The following is a 20,558-nucleotide window of genomic DNA, read 5'->3' as shown; positions in this document are numbered from 1 at the left end:
TTAGATAATATTAATAATATCTATGAATAAGCTTTAAATTTTATTTTTTAAAAAAACACACTATCTTTTTAACTTTTTTAATAAATAAATATAAGGAAATTTGGAATTCCATCACATCCTGAAGGATTAGGAAACAAATCTGAAATCAAAATCCCAAAAGCATTGGGAAGAAAAACTGAACCTATAAATAATCACTGAATTGTTTCACCCTCACCACACTTCCCATAACTACACACACACAAAGCTTTCACTGATGGCGGTTTCAACCAAAATTTCCCTCTCCATTTTTTTCTTCTTCCTTCTTGTTTTTGTAGGTTCATCCAAGTCATCCATGAAAGCTTGCATGTTCGACGCTATATTCCGAACTTGGTGATTCAATCTCCCGACACTGGAAATCTCATTCGCGAAAATCCTAACACTCCATTTTCTCATCTCCTTATGGTCAATCATTCTTCAACAATCCACCGGTCGATGCTCCAACGGTCTACTGATGCTTGATTTTTTGGTAACAATTATTTTTTTAACTTATACATTCTAATTTTTCTTTCACTAATTTCATTCTATAACTCCAAGAAATTCACATCTAATAGTAACAATATCTAATGGTCAAATCTATCTGTAGCTTTAAATGCTGGACTTCCTTTGGTGAGTCCTTATTTGAATAAAGATGCTTTGATGAATCAGGAGTCAACTTTGTCAGTGGCCGGGTTCTACAGCTTTTCTTCTGATTATCTTTCTATGAAGAAAATTTTATCTCCAGTGACTAACTCTTCTCTCGAACATCAACTTGATTGGATGTTCTCTCATTTAACTCTGTTTTGTCACAATCATGAGTAATTAATACCCTTGTACTTTAGTTTCATACATACACTCATTGTTTTTTAGTATTTTCTACATTTTACATTTTGATATTGACAATTGCATATTTTATATGTTGTGTAGATTGCAATGAGAAATTAAGGAGTGCATTGTTCTTGGTGGGTGAGATCGGTGGCATGAGCTATAACTACGCACTATTTCAAGGCAAAACTATACAAGAGGCAAAAGACATGGTGCCAAATGTTGTTTCAAACCATAAAGACTGCTGTTTTGAGGTAAATTTTTGTCTAGAATAGATCATATTTTTTTTGGGTTACATATGAATGAGAAGTTTATTTACTTACGTTTCTTTGTTTGTAATACATTTGTAGAAATTTATAAGCTATGGTGCTACTCGGAGTTATTGTTCCCTGGAAACTTTCCAATGGTTGCTTCCCCGTCTATCTCACTGGTGGATTCCAAACCAATGACACATCTGCTTACGATGAACCATTGTTTAAAGGATTTGATGTTTGGCAAGCTATCATAATGTTCAAATCAAGCAAACTATTGAAGTACTAAAAAAAGAGAATCCACATACTATTATCGTATATGGTGACTATTACAATGCATTTTTATGGATTATTCGTCATGCTTTTGTTCTAGGTAATTTTTTTCTCCTTACTCTTATATCATCTTATTACATACAAAAGAATAAAAACATTTCTCAAATTTTTAATGCTTCTAGGATTTGATGAAGGTTCTTTGCAAAAATCATGTTGTGGATTGGAGGAGATTACAACTTTAACCTCATGCAAATGTGTGGTCTACCTGGAGTACAAGTTTGCCAAATCCTAATGAACATATTAGTTGGGATGGAGTCCATTTGACACAAAAGACTTACAAGTTCATGGCACATTGGCTCATCCATCGTTTTTTTATAATTGCATTGTATTGTTTAAATATTTTTATATGGTGGTTTTTTACTTTATTATGAATTTTTATAATAAAGCATTATTCTTATTTTAGCTGCCTATAATTAAAATGCTATATCTTATATAAAAGATTTTCTTTTTTAAACCCCAATATATACGAAACTCAACCAATGCCCTCGCAATTGCTCAATTCGACCAATTTATAACATGACAATGCATATGGAAGATTAATTATGGTAATTAAATGAAAGATTAAAGTTTCTCAAAGTTAGAAATAGTTGTAATTAAGTTATATAATTGGTAAGTAGTATATATATTATCAAACAGTACTTTTAGTACTTTTAGGCCCTGTTTGGTACAACAATTGGTTTTTTTATTTTTAGTTTTTGGAAATTAAGCCTACAAACATCTCTTCTACCTTTAAATTTGTTGACTTGTTATCTACTTATCTAGTCATCTTTTTAGAAACCAAGCCAAATTTGAAGACTAAAAAATTGTTTTAATAATTTTTTTTTTTTTTTTTAATTTTTTTTGCTAAGAATACCAACTATTGTACTTAAAAAAAGTTGCAAACCATTCTACGAAAATGAGAGAAAATAGGTTTAATTTTTTAAAAAAAAAATCAAAAATTGAAAATTGGTTTACCAAATAGGGCCTAGTAATTTTGATTTTTATTTGAAATTTAGTACTAAAAAATATTACTTTGTCTTTTTTTTTCTTTTTTTTTTTTCTCTACTTTTTTGGGATATTATTGAAACTTCTAATTAAGCCTAAGTTTATAGAAAATAAAATAAATAAATAATTTTTTTTCTTAAGAAATTGTAGGTTAAGATTCGGTATTTGGTGTGAGGGCATGGTTGTTGAGACCTTAATCAAAATGAAATTTATAAAATTGATATACAACTAAAATACTTGCATGAGCAAAAATATACTTATTATTAGTTTTAAGTGGATTCGAATAATAAGAAGCTAAACTGAATCTTTTAAGGTAACTTTACAAAATAAGCGCTCGCAAATAAATATAGGGAAGTTTAGATTGACTAAATAAGAAAGTAAATGAAAGATAAAACATGTAAGATTGAAAAAAATCTTAACCAAGGTTTCCAATTCAAGCTAGATAGCTCATTCAATTGTTAATTTTCAATCCTAGGCTTAAATCAAATCAAGAGAATCATGCATTTAACCCCACTTAGCGTGCGTTTGGGATTACTTTCAGGATGGAATTGAAAACCACAAAATTTTTTATCATTTTTTACATTTGAGAGAAAAACAGATTTGATTAAATATGTTAAAATCACTTTTAGAAACATGTTAATTTCTGTCTATTTTTAAAAGCAATAGCCTATTAGCTTTTAGATTTTCCAAACATTGTAAAGAGATTTCATGAATATTTAGTTTCAATTTAATACTTTAAATAAGATTATTTTATATATCTATCTATTTCTCACTTAATCAAATCTATTTTATAATTTTCACGAGTGGAATGCATCAAATTAAAAAAAAAAAAAAGTATACCATATTGATAAGTTTTGAAAAAATAAAATCTTTTTTCTTAATATTTAAAAAGTTAATCGGTAACAAATAAAATAATCATTCTAATCGATTACTTAAAATTTAAAATTACAAAGAAAAGTTATTATATTTTAAGGATAGTTTAAGTTTGGGTAGATTTTGAAAAATTGAAAAGGTATAAGCTGTGAAGAGGATGTCAAATAGTTTATTTAATTAGGAAAATATTAATTAATGATACTATGTATATAAGGAGGAAAATTGTCAAAAATAGTTTCCTAAGGTTTTTCAGTTTTCAAAATTAGTACATCTTTTTTGAAATTCATTACAATAGTTTTTCTAGATACATGTATCCCGAGGATTTAGACCACTAAGATTTACTTAATCAACTTTTTATACATTAGCGATTATATTTTGTTTTCTTGTGAAATATCGCCAATATTAATACCGAGATTCTAAACCCATTTTTTTTAAAATATTAAATAATCTTTCAAAAATTATCAAATCTTACTAATTTTTCCAACAATTTGACTATCTTTATCAAATCATATATTAAATTTTTACACTAATTTTTGAAATCTTTAGCCTAATTTATGCTTTCCACAATTATATGAATTTCAAATTTCTAAATTTTCAAAGTGAATTACTAATTATGATTTTCCAGTGGATATCAGGTTCACTGTGATTTTTAAATTTTAGAAAGATCAAATTTGTGAAAAAAATTGGGTAAGATTTGAGAAAATAGTCTCGATATTAATCTACTTGATATTTCATAAGAAAATCCAATATATAGAAGCTTTAATCTGGCTCGAGATAACTGGGATTCTTTTCTTTCTTTTTTCTTTTTTGCAAAATTGATTTTGGGTGAAAGATTTGAAAAATTAGGTAAGATTTTAGATAAATTTTGGTGATAATATAATATTTGAAAAAATTTGTTAGAAACTTGGCAGAAGCAAAAACAATCGATAAAGATAGAAAAATGTATATTTTTAAATAAAATTTGGTAGTCGATCTCGAACAAGATGTACCGAGAAAAATTAGTTTTGAGTTGTCAAAAAGCATATCAGTTTTGAAAAGTGAAAAACTTGATGAGAGACTATTTTTGATAAATTTCTCTATGAAAATTGAAAAACATATTAGAGTAGCATAGTTATGCAGGAAATTAACGAAATCAAGAACAAATAGAAAATTGTAATTAAGGAAAAAGATTTGACCTAGAAGACAAGTTCTTTAAAAGTATGATGGTTCCCCATTTTGAAGTTTGAAGTGAGACCTTCTGTAAACCCTGGTTCCCTAGATAGGCATGTTTAGCCAAGGTAATGTTATAATACATATTTATTAAGTAGAAATTCATGTTTGTTTATAGGGATATGAAAGAAGGGGAAGGAAAATATATTAAAAGAAAAAAACTCAATCATTATTCTGCTGGAGGCACTAGGAGTGAGGTGACGTGCAATCTACTCTTTGAACTCAGGATGCGGCAGAAAGATTAAACAGGAAGTGAAACTTCAAAAGCATGGTTTCGGCAATTGACAAGAGCAAAATTTAGTGAATTCAGTCCATTTGAAAACTGGAGAATCTAGTTTTTTAAATGTTACCTTGTCAGTGAAAGATTGCAAGAGGAGAAGAACAAAAGTGGAGGAATTTGTAGAAGAGGCAGAACCTCGGATTAATCAGGGCCTGAGGTGAAGATTGGAAGCTCCAGGCCAAACTACAAGGAATTTTTAGCTAAAGAAATTTTAAGGTAAGGAAGTTACTCATTTCTAGCAAATTTGTAGAAGGAAGTCCTCTTGAAAAGAGCTCTGGATTTTGAGTTATGAATTTTAAAATTTATAATAGAGAATTGGTACATAAGCAGACAATACTTGGGATTGAACAAACAACCAGTTTCACCGTGGGAGTTATAACGAGAGTCTAGGGATGAAGACTCGCCAATCTCGCTCTAGACAAGAAAAATCTCGCTGGAATTGTGGGCTGAGTATTGCTGGTAAGGTGAGTATCGCTAGGATGAAAATTTTCCAAGAAAAGTTTGATCTCGCTCTAGAGGATCTCGCTGGTATCGCTCTAGAGGATCTCGCTGCCCTTGCTGCGGGGGGATCTCGCTAGTAAGTTGTCTGTGTTGATGAATGTTCCTTTTAAATGAATTAATTGAGGTATTTTACTAAGAATTCTAAGTAGTTAATCGGGAATTATATCTTATCAGGCCAAGAAGAGCTGGAGAAAGCGTATAAACCATTAAGAGCCTAGACGAGTTGTGAGTGACTAAATAAACTTAAGGTTTCCAATACTCATGCATATTATGATCAAGTAAAGCACAATGACATTAATGATGAATTTATACTTCCTCAAGCAACAAATGTTTAGAGAATAACTTAAGCATGTTTCCCGGCCTTATATGTGTGTAACACAGGCTAAGTATGTCGTGCAACCATTACAAAGCTATGTTTCTGATTTTGATATATGCTTCCTAAAGGAAGACTAGAGAGAATGAGTTCTACTGTAAATAAAAGGCAATAGCACAGATATCTTGTAAATACTAGGCAGAGGAACTTAAATTCAGAAATTAACTAACCAATTTGGTACCAAGGAAATTGAGAGGTACTGCAACCAATTTGATACCGAAGGACATTTGAGAAGGTATCTAAGCCAATTTGATACCAAAGACATATGAAGATATCTTAGTAGCATGATACTGAAGGACAAAATTGAAGTATCTGATAAGCAAGTATCTAAGATATGTGGTACTTAGTTTGGCCATGTGCAGAAGTAGACAATGATGAATGATGGAGACGAAAGCCCTGTGGGTCAATTTTGGTACCGATAATAAAAGTTTGGGAGCAAGAGCATTTAGGCTCGTTCTCAACTAGGGAATAATAATGTTAATGATGTCTGCGAATGGTTTAAAGCTACATTTCGAGACAATTGCTTCAGTTTAATCATTGGTATATTTACAATGTTGTATAGAGATGTTATGCTTGTTGCTTTACGATTCTATAGTCACTCGCTGGGCTTTTAGCTTACGGAATTTCTGTGTTTTCCCTTCTCAGGTACAGGTCAGATTCCTCAAGGTTGATCCTGCTTACTGCTTGCCACTAAAAGACTCGGCTTATAAGAAGATTTAGGTATTGATCTGTCTTATGTATACCCATGTTTTGAGAGGGTCCTAGGCTCTTTTGGAGTGTTTGGGCCATTGTGAACGTTTCATCTCTTAATGTTATATCATGGTTGCATGCATGTGTTATATAAAATATTTTTGAAGAACCTTAAGGAGGCATATCAAATTCATACATTATTAATGTTTAACTAGTTGGCATTTAGATTAGAGGGGCTAAGGCGGTTACAGTAGGGCTAGTAACTACGCGGTCATATCCCCTTCTAGTTTTGAGAGGGTAATTTGGGAGAGGGTCTGACACCTCCTAGTAGACCAACATGTAAGATGGGTTTGTTGGGGTTGATGCGCTAAAGTCTCATGTTCTAGTTCTATAGTTTGTAAAATTTTTTGTATGAACGCTTGTGATGTTTAATATATGATATTTTACTTCACACCATGATTTTGCTCACTTGTTTGTTTTATTTGCTTTACCACAAACCAATAAACATAAAATCCTATTTATCTGTATGAACTTAAGCATGTATTTGGTGACATACAAGTGGATCATGTCTTTGAGTGATAATTAAAATGGTCTATAGTATATGGATAAAGTTAGAGGGACAGCTTATCTTGGTAACACAGCGGATGCGCCCGCTTTGTGGAATGGTCACAAGTTTGTAACTTGTCACAGATGGTTCGATCCTAACATTTGTGTAAGGGACATGGAGCGGGGGCAGATCCTATATAAAGAGTTTGTATAAGAGACCTAACCACGAAGTGTTAACGTCTCGTTATATAACACCATTCATGAAAAAGACTTCACTTCACTAGGACGACATAGGTAACATAACCTCAATCCTGAAGTGAGTTGGGAACTCCTGTCATTGAGGGCGGTCCTTTGATTTGTTGGGTGCGAGTGGCCAGGTCGCCGACTCAAACCTACTATTTTTAGGGATTCTTCTGATTTAGGAACAGGGAACTCAGCTGCACAAGATGGAATAAACTCCTTCCCTGAAAAAGGGGCAAGTAGATAGATAGCTCCCTATAAGGGTTGATTCCAGGACTTGAACGATGTGGTGCCACACACAATTCGTTCTCTGGCCCGAGAGGTGTTCACACATAGTTGGACTAAGTAGTATTGTATTGTTCATTAGAGGAATCAATGGTACTTAAGGAGTTAGATGTAATACAGAGGCAAAATGGTAAATTGTCCAGCTGTACTTAACACGAGCATTTGTGAATGGTCATCGTACCTCTGATTGGTTGTTCGGATGGATATAGAAATATATTGTGATAAAAAAAGTTCACTTTGGTCTTTAGTGGAATGTATGGCAGTTAACGAATGGTGGATCCCGTGGCTAAAGAGTTTAACAGATTTATTCACGAACTATTGGAGCTTTGAGCCACAAGTCCATAAGGTCCCCTAGGTAGCTTGGATAAAAGTCGAAAATCAATTTTTGGTTCGGATATTGAAATGTTCATATTGACGTGAGGGACGGAATTTCGAGTGTATATGATATTATTGAAACTGGTTAATTATATATGATACTATAATTGACTATTAAATGTATGAGATACATTATTTTGGAGGAAATAAGATAAAATATGTATTTATATCAAATAAGGAGAAATTCTTACTATAGTGGATATATGATATCAAACTATAGATTAAGAAATATAATTAATTATATTCATTTTAATTAGGGGGTTTATTGGGTATTTATGTGATATATAAATTTGACTAAATCAAGTATTTATCAATATTAATTTATCAATGATCAAAAGTAAATGGTTAGATTTAATTTCATTAGAATAAAGATTTCTTTTTTTAAAAAAAAAATAACTCGCATTGTAAATATATACAGTGAAACTGAAAATTAGATGAGGGTGTTCATACGAGATTTCAAGAGAAAATTTATTTCGTGGAACTTCAACTTTGTATATGTATTAAGTTTGTGGAAAGTGAATAAAATTTCTAATACATAATATTTTGATGCTGCTCAAAAATAAATTTATAGTCTTTAAGCTGGTTTGATCTTCTTGAATGATCGGCCTTTGGACTTGATGATCATCTTTGGGCTTGTTGATCTTCTTGGATGATCGACCTTTTGGGCTTGATGTTCTTCTGGACGATCGGCCTTTGGGCTTATTGATTGATCGACCTTTGGGCTTGATGATCTTTTGGATGATCGGCCTTTGGGCTTGATGATTTCTTTGGATGATTGGCCTCTAGGCTTGTTGAACTTCTTCAATGATCGACGCCTTTGGGCTTGTTGATTGGATGATTGGCCTTTGAGTTTATTGATCTTCTTGGATGATCGGCCTTTGGGCTTATTGGTCCTTTTTGTGATCGACCTTTGGGACTTATTGATCTTCTTGGATGATCGGCTTTTGGGGATGATCGGCCTTTGGGCTTGATGATCTTCCGAAGAAACTTTTTTCGTAGAGTTGAACTTTGAGTTGGTGTTGATGTTGATGTTGATTTGATGCGATGTGGTTCGAATCTCTAGTACTTGATCCTCTGATCTCTTTCAGTGAATGCGTACATTTGAAGAAGCGAAACGCGTGATGATCTTGGAGTTGAAGTCTTGGATAAAGAATGCTTTTATCTCCGAAGGACTTCAGTCTTCAGGTGTGTGGTAAGCTTTAGGAGTCCTCCGAGTTGTTGGGAGAATTCTCTTGCTATTTGGAATTTAGAATCCCGATCCCTCCAAATGAGGATAGCTTCCCTATTTATAGAGTTCACAGGTGGGCTTGGGCTTGACTTTTGGGTTTGAGGAGATTGAATCTTCAGCTTGTGGTTGTGAAGATACGGGTTTTGTTGAAATCTTCTATATCAAAGTTTCAAATAGTTCAGATCTTTCTTCAGTTCTTCAAAATTTGAGAACTTCAGTCTTCGAAGCTTGATGGGAAGCTTCGGTCTTCAGCACTTGAGAGCCGAGTCTTGAATGTTTGGGAGCTTAAATCTTCAGAGCTTTAATATATCTTCTGGTCTTCAGAGCTTTAGTTATCTCTTCTGATCTTCAAAGCTTTAGTGCTTCTTATCTTTAGAGCTTTGATATGTTTTCAGAGCTTTAGTGACTTCTGATCTTCAAAGCATTTGGAGGAGTTATGTTCTTCAGATTCCTAGAGATTCAGATCTTACAGAGGAGCTTTTGCCTATAATTCTATCTCACCCCCCTCCCAAATGGAGAGATAATGCCTCTATTTATAGAGATTTTTCATGGCCCTTACATGGGCTTGAGCCTAATTACTTTACTGGTCCAAAATTGGGTTTGGGCTAAAGTTGGGCTTGGGCCCAATGTTGGTGGGGCGAAAACTGAGCTTGAGCTTAAGTCTTTAATATTAGCCCAAAATTTCACCATGGGTTTGAATTGGGTTAGGCCCCGACGCGACTTTAATTACTAGGCTCACAATCTAAACTTATAATTTTTCCAATAGGCTCGGGTTTTCAATGATGATGTGGCGACTCGTGATTCGTCGAAATTTCTCATTCAACAAAAGGGCATTTTTGGTTAAAGAAAAGTGAGGGCATTTTAGGGTTAAAAGAAAGTGGGAACAAGTGAATGAGAAGTGCATTTACTATAAATCTTGATGAAGTTTCTGTTTTGCTATCTCCCAACAGAATCTTTAAAACAAAAAACAATATGGTTCAATAAATAAGACTAATTAATAAAAATAAGATGATTTGTAATATTTCACGCTTAAAAAAATTAGTTATAATAAGATAATTATTACATAAAACATCTAAAAATGTATGATTTAGTTATGATTAACAAAAAATCAAATATAAATATAAAAGTCAATTCTCTCTAATATAATATGATAATTTAAAAATTCAAAATAAGATAAATCATAAAATTATAATTTAAAAACAGATGTTTTAGTTAGGATTAAGAGAAAGTATAATATATAAATAAGAAGTCATAAATGATTTAGAAAAATTTAAACATTGTTGAAGATAGAAGGTTGTTTTGTGAGATACAAATTTCATTTATTTTCTAAAATTTTCAATTTTAATGGAAAGAGCACTAATTTAGAAATTTTCGCATGAAAGAGGAATTAGTTTTCGGGTCGAACGAAGGAAACCGTCTCCATTATAAATTTGATAAATTAATCATAGTGTAATTAAGAAAGATGTAGAATTAATTACATTGGAATTAAAAAGGCTGGTGAAGGTATTTTAGGGATGAAACGAAAAACCAATCCACGTGTGGATCACGAAATTTGCTATATTTTCAAGAGAATTTCTTGGTTTGAGTATTTCTTCAAATGAAAGTGTAATTAGTGTTATAGTTACCTAATACATAATTCATTTTTTTGGAAATATCAAAAAAAAAAAATTTTTTGAAATGACATTGATGATATTGTTTCAAAACAAAAACACAATAAAAGTGGTTTATTTTTTTATGTACGAATAGGAAAAATGTGCATCAAGTCGTTTGAAAAAAGTTAAAATGATAGTTTGGTTTGGTTTCGTTTTTTTTTTTTTTTAATTTTAAATTTGAATTTTTTAAATTTTTTTGTTGTAGTTGATGGGTTATAGGAATATATTAGATAATTTGAGTAATAAACTATAAAAACAACTATTTTTTTATTTAGTCAGTATACTTTTTGTCGCTTAAATATTTTTATTCAATTGCTTTTTAAATTATAAAAGATGTATCTATCTATCTATATATAATTACTAAACAAACACTTTCTCATTTCGTTTCAGAGATGTTTCATGTCTATATTAAACCCACCCATTTTCAATCTTACCCGTTCTTAATTTTTTTTTAATATTTTAATTCGGCATCATTCTCAACGTTAAGCAATAAAATGTATGCCCCTCAACAAATTGTGAGTTATTTTAATGCAATTTCTTTTTTTTTTTTTTCAAATTTATTGTAAATACACAGCGATTTATATGTAGCTCATATGCTTAAGGAAAATGGTAATATTTTAGGTTTTTAATCTGTTTAAAAAAGTAATATTTTTGTTTGAAAATAGAAAAAAATTACCATTCAAAATCTGCAAATAAAAAAAGACATTAGGGTTTCTCATGGAAAAATTTAAAAAACTATATGATAATCAAATAATCATAAATCAAATATATTATATATAGATATATATATATATATATGTATATATCATTAACTAACATATAATTATTACAAAATTTATTTAAAAAAAATAAATAGATATTCACAAATTTTTAAAAGAATATAATAAAAATTATAAGAAAATAATGGCCACAAAGTTATTTATAAGTCCAATTTCTTCTAAGACCGTTTTCAAAAATTAAAGTTTTGAATTTTCAAATTCTTTTTAGGGTTTGGAAAACCGCGAATCGAGATTTTATTACAACTAATTTATTAACTTTGAAATAATATAACATTATGCTTCGTCATTATCTTATCTTAAAAAGATAATTATTTTGTTTCATATTTAATTAGAGAGCCTTTAATGTAAATGCTTTTTCTTTTGAAATTTGTTATTCTGTTGGTAATATCAAAAAAGATATTGAGTTTTGTATTTTATTTTATCCATCTCCTATGTTCAATGATAATACATAAAAAAAAAATTCAAATGAATTTATATCTACAAAAGTTTAGTTTATTTTGTTTAACAAATATGTCTACACAAATATAATTTGACTAAATTGAGTAGATCTATTAATTTATCAATGATCAACCCGTAAAAGTAAAATATTAGATTTAATTACATTGGAATAAAGATTTTATAATCTATTAAAATAAAACCGGATCGAGAAAATGATAAAAAGATATCTTCTTCTAAAAAAATATTGTTAACAAACTAAAGTTATAAAACTCATATAGATAAATTCAAGCATTAATCATTTTAGTATTTTATAATTTAGAATAATATCTATGAATAAGCTTTAAAATTAAATTTTATTTAAAAAAACACACTATCTTTTTAACTTTTTATAATAAATATAGGGAAATTTTGGAAATTCCTTCACATCCTTGAAGGATTAGGAAACAAATCTGAAATCAAAATCCAAAAAGCATTGGGAAGAAAAACTGAACCTATAAATATTCACTAAATTGAAATTCACCCTTCACCACTTCCCTAACTTCTCACACACAAAGCTTTCACTGATGGCGGTTTCAACCAAAATTTCCCTCGTCTTTTCTTTCTTCTTCTTCTTGTTTTGGTTCATCCAAAGCTCATCCACTGAAAGCTTGCATGTTCGACGCTATATACCAACTTGTGATTCAATCTCCGACACTGGAAATCTCATTCGCGAAAATCCCTAACACTCCATTTTCTCATCTTCCTTATGGTCAAAATCATTCTTCAACAATCCCACCGGTCGATGCTCCAACGGTCTACTGATGCTTGATTTTTCAACTTTGGTAACAATTATTTTGAAACTTATACATTCTAATTTTTCATTCACTAATTCATTCTATAACTCCAAGATAATTCACATCTAATAGTAACAATATCTAATGGTCAAATCGATATCTGTAGCTTTTAAATGCTGACTTCCTTTGGTGAGTCCTTATTTGAATAAAGATGCTTTGATGAATCATGGAGTCAACTTTGCAGTGGCCGGTTCTACAGCTTGGCCTTCTGATTATCTTTCTATGAAGAAACTTTTTATCTCCAGTGACTAACTCTTCTCTCGATCATGCAACTTGATTGGATAGTTCTCTCATTTCAACTCTGTTTGTCACAATCAAAGAGGTAATTAATTACCCTTGTACTTTAGTTTTATACATACACTCATGTTTTTTAGTATTTTACTACATTTTTACATTTTGTTATTGACAATTTCATATTTATATGTTGTGTAGATTGCAAATGAGAAATTAAGGAGTGCATTGTTCTTGAGGTGGGTGAGATCGGTGGCAATGACTATAACTACGCACTATTTCAAGGCAAAACTATACAAGAGGCAAAAGACATGGTGCCAAATGTTGTTCAACAACCATAAAGATCTGCTGTTGAGGTAAATTTTTCATCTATAAGATCAAATTTTTTTTGGTTATCATATGAATGAGAAGTTTATTTTACTTACGTTTCTTTTGTTTGTAATATTTGTAGAAAGTTATAAGCTATGGTGCTACTCGAGTTATTGTTCCTGGAAACTTCCAATTGGATGCTTCCCCGTCTATCTCACTGGATTCCAAACCAATGAAACATCTGCTTACGATGAACTCCATTGTTTAAAGGATTTGAATAGTTTGGCAAGCTATCATAATGATCAAATCAAGCAAACTATTGAAGTACTAAAAAAAGAGAATCCACATACTATTATCGTATATGGTGACTATTACAATTTGCATTTTTATGGATTATTCGTCATGCTTTTGTTCTAGGTAATTTTTTTCTCCCTTACACTTATATCATATTCTTAACATACAAAAGATTAAAACATTTCTCAAATTTTTAATGCTTCTAGGATTTGATGATGGGTTCTTTGACAAAAATCATGTTGTGGGATTGGAGGAGATTACAACTTTGCAACCTCATGCAAATGTGTGGTCTACTGGAGTACAAGTTTGTCCCAAATCCTAATGAACATATTAGTTGGGATGGAGTATCCATTTGACACAAAAGACTTACAAGTTCATGCACATTGGCTCATCCATGACATTTTTTCCAAGCGATTGCGCATTGTATTGTTTAAATATTTTTTTATGGTGGTTTTTTACTTTATTATGAAATTTTATTTTTTTATAAGCATTCATATTCTTTTTAGCTTCCTATAATTAAATTGCTATATCTTATATTAATTTTCTTTTTTAACCCAATATATACGAAACTCAACCAATGCCTCGCAATTGCACATTCGACCAATTTATAACATGACAATGCATATGGAAGATTAATTGGTGGTAATTAAATGAACAGATTAATAGGTTTCTCAAAGTTAGAATAATAGTTGTAATTAAGTTATATAATTGGTCTGTAGTTTATAAATATATCAAACAGTACTTTTAGTACTTTTAGGCCTGTTTGGTAACAATTTGGTTTTTTAATTTTTAGTTTTTGGAAATTAAGCCTACAAACTCTCTCTACGCTTTAAATTTGTTGACTTGTTATGTACTATCTGTCATCTTTTTAGAAACAAGCCAAATTTTGAAGACTAAAAATTGTTTAAATATTTTTTTTTTTTTTTTTAATTTTTTTTTGCTAAGAATCCCAACTATTGTACTTAAAAAAGTTGCAAACCATTCTACGAAAATGAGAGAAAATAGGTTTAATATTTTTTTAAAAAAAATCAAAAATTGAAATTGGATACCAAACAGGGCCTTAGTAATTTTGATTTTTTATTTGAAATTTAGTACTAAAAAATATTACTTTGTCTTTTTTTTTTTCTCTACTTTTTTTGTGATATTATTGAACATCTAATTAAGCCTAGTTTATAGAAAACTAAAATAAATAAATATTTTTTTTCTTAAGAAATTGTTAAGAAGGTATTTGGTGAGGGCATGGTTGTTGAGACCCTTAATCAAATGAAATTATAAAATTGATATACAACTAAATACTTGCATGAGCAACAATATACTTATTACTTATTAGTGGATTAAGTCGAATAATAAGAAGCAACTGAATTCTTTTAAGGTAAATTTACAAAATAAATAAATAAAATAAGGGAAGTTTAGATTGACTAAATAAGAAAAAAGTAAATGAAAGATAAAACATGTTAAGATTGGTGAAACAAAATTTACCAAGGTTTCCATTCAAGCTAGATAGACTCATTCAATTGTTAATTTTCAATCTTAGGCTTAAATCAAATCAATTAATCATGCATTTAACCCCACTTAGCGTGCGTTTGGGATTACTTTCACGGATGGAATTGACACAAAATTTTTTTAACATTTTTTCCATTTGGTTAAAACAGATTTTGATTAAATATGTTAAAATCACTTTTAGAAAATGTTAATTTCATGCCTATTTTAAAAGCAATAGCCTATTAGCTTTTAGATTTTCCAAACATTGTAAGAGATTTCATGAATTTAGTTTCAATTTAATACTTTAAAATAAGATTATTTTATATATCTATCTATTTCTCACTTAATCAAATCAATATTTTCTAATAATTTTCACGAGTGAGATGCATCAAATTAAAAAAAAAAAAAAAGTTATACCATGTTGATAATTTTGAAAAAATAAATCTTTTTTCCTTAATACTTTTAAAAGTTAATCGGTAACAAATAAAATATATCATTCTAAGCGATTACTTAAAATTTAAAATTACAAAGAAAAGTGTACTTATATTATAAGGATAGTTTTAAGTATTGGGGTTTTTAAAGAATTGAAAAGGTAAAGCTGTGAGAGAGGATGTTCAAAATTTCTTTAATTAATTAGGAATTGTGAAATATTAATGATTAATGATAATATGTATATAGAGAGTGGAAAATTGTGCAAAAATAGTTTCCTAAGTTTTTCATTTTCAAAATTAGTATCTTTTTTTGAAAATTCATTACAATAGTTTTTCTAGATCATGTATCCACTAAGATCGACCACTAAGATTTAAACTTTAATCAAACTTTTTATACATTAGCGATTATATTTTGTTTTCTTGGTGAAATATCGGCCAATATTAATACCGAGATTCTACCCATATTTTTTAAATATTAAATAATCTTTCTAAAAATTATGCAAATCTTTACCTAATTTTTCCCAACAATTTGACTATCTTTATCAAATCATATATTAAATTTTTAGACATTTTTTGAAATCTTTAGCCTAATTTATGCTTTCCACAAATTATATGAATTTTCAAATTTCTAAATTTTTCAAGTGAATTTACTAATTATGATTTTCCAAGTGGATATCAGGTTCATAAAAATAAAATAAAAAAAGAAAAAATTAAAAAAAAGAAATATTAATAAAAAAATATATCTGTGGATCTTTAAAAAGATTAATTTTTAAATTTTAGAAAAGATCAAAAATTTGTGAAAAATAGGGTAAGATTTGAAAAACATAGTCTCGATATTAATCTACTTGATATTTCATCAAGAAAAATCCAAATATATAGAAGCTCAGTTAATCTGGCTCGAGATATGGGGATATCTTTAATATTTCTTTTTTTCTTTTTTTTTTTTTTAACCCAAAATTTGATTTAGGGTGAAAGATTTGAAAATTAGGTAAGATTTTATATAAATTTTTGGTGATAATATAATATTTGAAAAATTTGTTAGAAACTTGGCAGAAGCAAAAAACAATCTATAAGATAGATAAATGTATATTTTTAAATAACTTTTTTGGTAGTCGATCTCGAACAAGATGTACCGAGAAAAATTAGTTTTTGTGAGTTGTCAAAAAGCATATCAGTTTTGAAAAGTGAAAACTTGATGAGAGACTATTTTTGATAATTTCTCTATGAAAATTGAAAAACATATTAGAGTAGCATATAGTTATGCAGGAAATTAAAAACGAAAATCAAGAACAAATAGAAGAATTGTAATTAAGGAAAAAGATTTTGACCTAGAAGACAAGTTCTTTAAAAGTATGATGTTCCCATTTTGAAGTTTGAAGTAGACCTTCTGTAAACCCTGGTTCCCTAGATAGGCATGTTTAGCCAAAGTGATGTCATATTACATATTTATTAAGTAGAAATTCATGTTGTTTATAGGGGTTATGAAGAAAGGGAAGGAAAATATATTAAATGAAGAAACTCAGTCATTAGTTTGATTGGAGGCACTAAGTGTGAGGTGACGTGCAATCTACTATTTTGAACTCAGGATGCGGCAGAAAGATTAAACAGGAAGTGAAACTTCAAAAGATGGTTTCGGCAATTGGAAAGAGCAAAATTTAAGTGAATTCTGTGCATTGAAAACTGGAGAATCTAGTTTTTTATGTTGGTTTGTCATTGAAAGATTGCAAGGAGGAGAAGAACAAAAGTGGAGGAATTTGTAGAAGAGGCAGAACTCGGATTAATCAGGGCCTGAGGTGAAGATGGAAGCTCCAGGCAAACTACAAGGAATTTTTAGCTAAAATTTTAAGGTAAGGAAGTTACTCAATTCTAGCAAATTTGTAGAAGGAAGTCTCTTGAAAAGAGCTCTGGATTTTGAGTTATGAATTTTAAAATTTATAATAGAGAATTGGTACATAAGCAGACAACTACTTGGGATGAACAAACAACCAGTTCACCGTGGGAGTTATAACGAGATATAGGGATGAAGATCTCGCCAATCTCGCTCTAGAAGAAAATCTCGCTAGGAATTGGGCTGAGTATTGCTGGTAAGGTGAGTATCGCTAGGATGAAAATTTTCCAAGAAAAGTTTGATCTCGCTCTAGAGGATCTCGCTGGTATCGCTCTAGAGGATCTCGCTGACCTTGCTCGGGGGGATCTCGCTAGTAAAGTTGTCTGTGTTGATGAATGTTCCTTTAATAAATGAATTAATTGAGGTATTTTACTAAGAATTCTAAGTAGTTTAACGGGAATTATATCTTATCAGGCCAAGAAGAGCTGGAGAAAGCGTATAAACCATTAAGAGCCTGACGAACTGTGAGTGACTAAATAAACTTAAGGTTTCCAATACTCATGCATATATGATCAAGTAAAGCACAATGACATTAATGATGAATTTATACTTCCTCAAGCAACAAATGGTTAGAGAATAACTTAACGCATGTTTCCCGGCTTATATGTGTGTAACACAGGCTAAGGTATGTCGTGCAACCATTACAAAAGCTATGTTTCTGATTTTGATATATGCTTCCTAAAGGAAGACTATGAGAGAATGAGTTCCTATGTAAATAAATGGCAATAGAACAGTTCTTGTGTAAATACTAGGCAGAGGAACTTAATTTAAGAAATTATCTAACCAATTTGGTACCAAAGGAAATTTGAGAAGGTACCTGACCAATTTGATACCGAAGGACATTTGAGAAGGTATCTAGCCAATTTGATACCAAAGGACATATGAGAAGATATCTTAGTAGCATGATACTGAAGGACAAATTGAGAAGGTATCTGAGCAGAAGTATCTAAGATATGATGGTACTTAGTATGGCCATGTGCACGTAGACAATGATGAATGAGAGACCGAAGTATGGGTCTTTTGGCCGATAATAAAAGTTTGGGAGCTAGAGCATTTAGGCTCGTTCTCAACTAGGGAATAATAATGTTTAATGATGTCTGAGAATGGTTTAAAGCTACATTTCGAGACAATTGCTTAAGTTTAATCATTGGTATATTTACATGTTTATAGTGATGTTATGCTTGTTGCTTTACGATTCTATAGTCACTCGCTGGGCTTTTAGCTTACGGAATTTCTGTGTTTTCCCTTCTCAGGTACAGGTCAGATTCCTCAAGGTTGATCCTGCTTCTGCTTGCCACTAAAAGACTCGGCTTATTAAGAAGATTTAGGTATTGATCTGTCTATGTACACATGTTTTGAGAGGGACTAGGGCTCTATTGGAGTTGTTTGGGCCATCTGTGAACGTTTCATCTCTTAGATGTTATATCATGGTTGCATGCATGTGTTATATAATATTTTGTAGAACCTTAAGGAGGCATATCTTATTCATACATTATTAATGTTTAACAGGTTGGCATTTAGATTAGAGGGCTAAGGCGGTTACAGTAGAGCTAGTAACTACCGCGGTCATATCCCCTTCTAGTTTTGAGAGGGTAATTTGGGAGAGGGTCTGACACCTTCCTAGTAGACCAACATGTAAGTTGGGTTTGTTGGGGTTGATGCCCTAAAGTCTCATGTTCTATAGTTTGTAAACAATTTGTATGAACGCTTGTGATGTATAATATATGATATTTTACTTCACACCATGATTTTGCTCACTTGTTTGTTTTATTTGCTTTACCACAAACCAATAAACATAAAATCCCTATTTATCTGTATGTAACTTAAGCATGTATGTGGTGACATACAAGTGGATCATGTCTTGAGTGATAATTAAAATGGTCTATAGTATATGGATATAGGAGGGAAGCCTTATCTTGGTAACACTGCGGATGCGGCCCGCTTTGTGGAATGGTCACAAGTTTGTAACTTGTCACAGATGGTTCGATCCTAATCATTTGTGTAAGGGACATGCGAGCGGGGGCATCCTATATAAAGAGTTTGTATAAGACCTAACCACGAAGTGTTAACGTCTCGTTATATAACACCGTTCATGAAAAAGACTTCACTTCACTAGGACGACATAGGTAACATAACCTCAATCCTGAGTGAGTTGGAAACTCCTGTCATTGAGGGCGGTCCTTTGATTTGTATGGGTGCGAGTGGCCAGGTCGCCGACTCAAACCTACTATTTTAGGGATTCTTCTGATTTAGGAACTGGGAACTCAGCTGCACAAGATGGAATTAACTCCTTCCCTGAAAAAGGGGCAAGTAGATAGATAGCTCCCTTAAGGGTTGATTCCAGGACTTGAACGATGTGGTGCCACACACATTCTCTTGGCCCGAGAGGTGTTCACACATAGTTGGACTATGTTGTATTGTTCATTAGAGGAATCAATGGTACTTAAGGAGTGAGATGTAACTACAGAGGCAAAATGGTAAATTGGTCCAGCTGTACTTACGAGCATTTGTGAAGGGTCATCGTACTCATGATTGGTTGTATCGGATGGATATAGAAATATATCTGTGGTAAAAAAAGTTCAGCTGTTGGTCTTTAGTGGAATGTCTGGCAGTTAACGAATGGTGGATCCCGTGGCTAAAGAGTTTAATCAGTTATTCACGTACTATTGGAGCTTTGAGCCACAAGTCCATAAGGTCCCCTAGGTAGCTTGGATAAAGTCGAAAATCAATTTTTGGTTCGGTTTGAAATGTTCATATTGACAAGAGGGAGTTCGATTGTATATGATATTATTGAACTGGTTAATTATATATGATATAATTGACTAAATGTATGAAATACATTATTTTGGAGGAAATAAGATATAAATATGATTTATATCAAATAAAGGAGAAATTACTATAGTGGATATATGATATCAAACTATAGATTAAGAATATAATATAATTATATCATTTATTAATTAATTGGGTAATTATGTGATATATAATTTGACTAAATCAAGTATATCTATTAATTTATCAATGATCAAAAGTAAATGGTTAGATTTAATTTCATTAGAATAAAGATTTCTTTTTTTTTAAAAAAAAATAACTCGCATTGTAAATATATACAGTGAAACTGAAAATTAGATGAGGGTGTTCATACGAGATTTCAAGAGAAATTTATTTCGTGGAACTTCAACTTTGTATTTGTATTAAGTTTGTGGAAAGTGA

General features: G+C 30.9%; 2 pseudogenes; both read left to right on the top strand.

Moving 5' to 3' along the window:
* Window positions 1-253: 253 nt before the first annotated feature.
* On the top strand, window positions 254-6,364 carry LOC150031542 (GDSL esterase/lipase At5g03980-like; annotated as a pseudogene).
* Window positions 6,365-12,440: 6,076 nt separating this feature from the next.
* On the top strand, window positions 12,441-18,646 carry LOC150031541 (GDSL esterase/lipase At5g03980-like; annotated as a pseudogene).
* The last annotated feature ends 1,912 nt before the right edge of the window (window positions 18,647-20,558 follow it).

The sequence above is a fragment of the Benincasa hispida genome, unplaced genomic scaffold (assembly GCF_027475165.1).
Source record: "Benincasa hispida cultivar pf3 unplaced genomic scaffold, pf3_genome.v1.1 HicScf116, whole genome shotgun sequence".
NCBI lineage: Eukaryota > Viridiplantae > Streptophyta > Magnoliopsida > Cucurbitales > Cucurbitaceae > Benincasa > Benincasa hispida.
The sequence above is the reverse complement of the archived record's forward strand: the minus strand, read 5'-3'. Positions and strand labels throughout refer to the sequence as shown.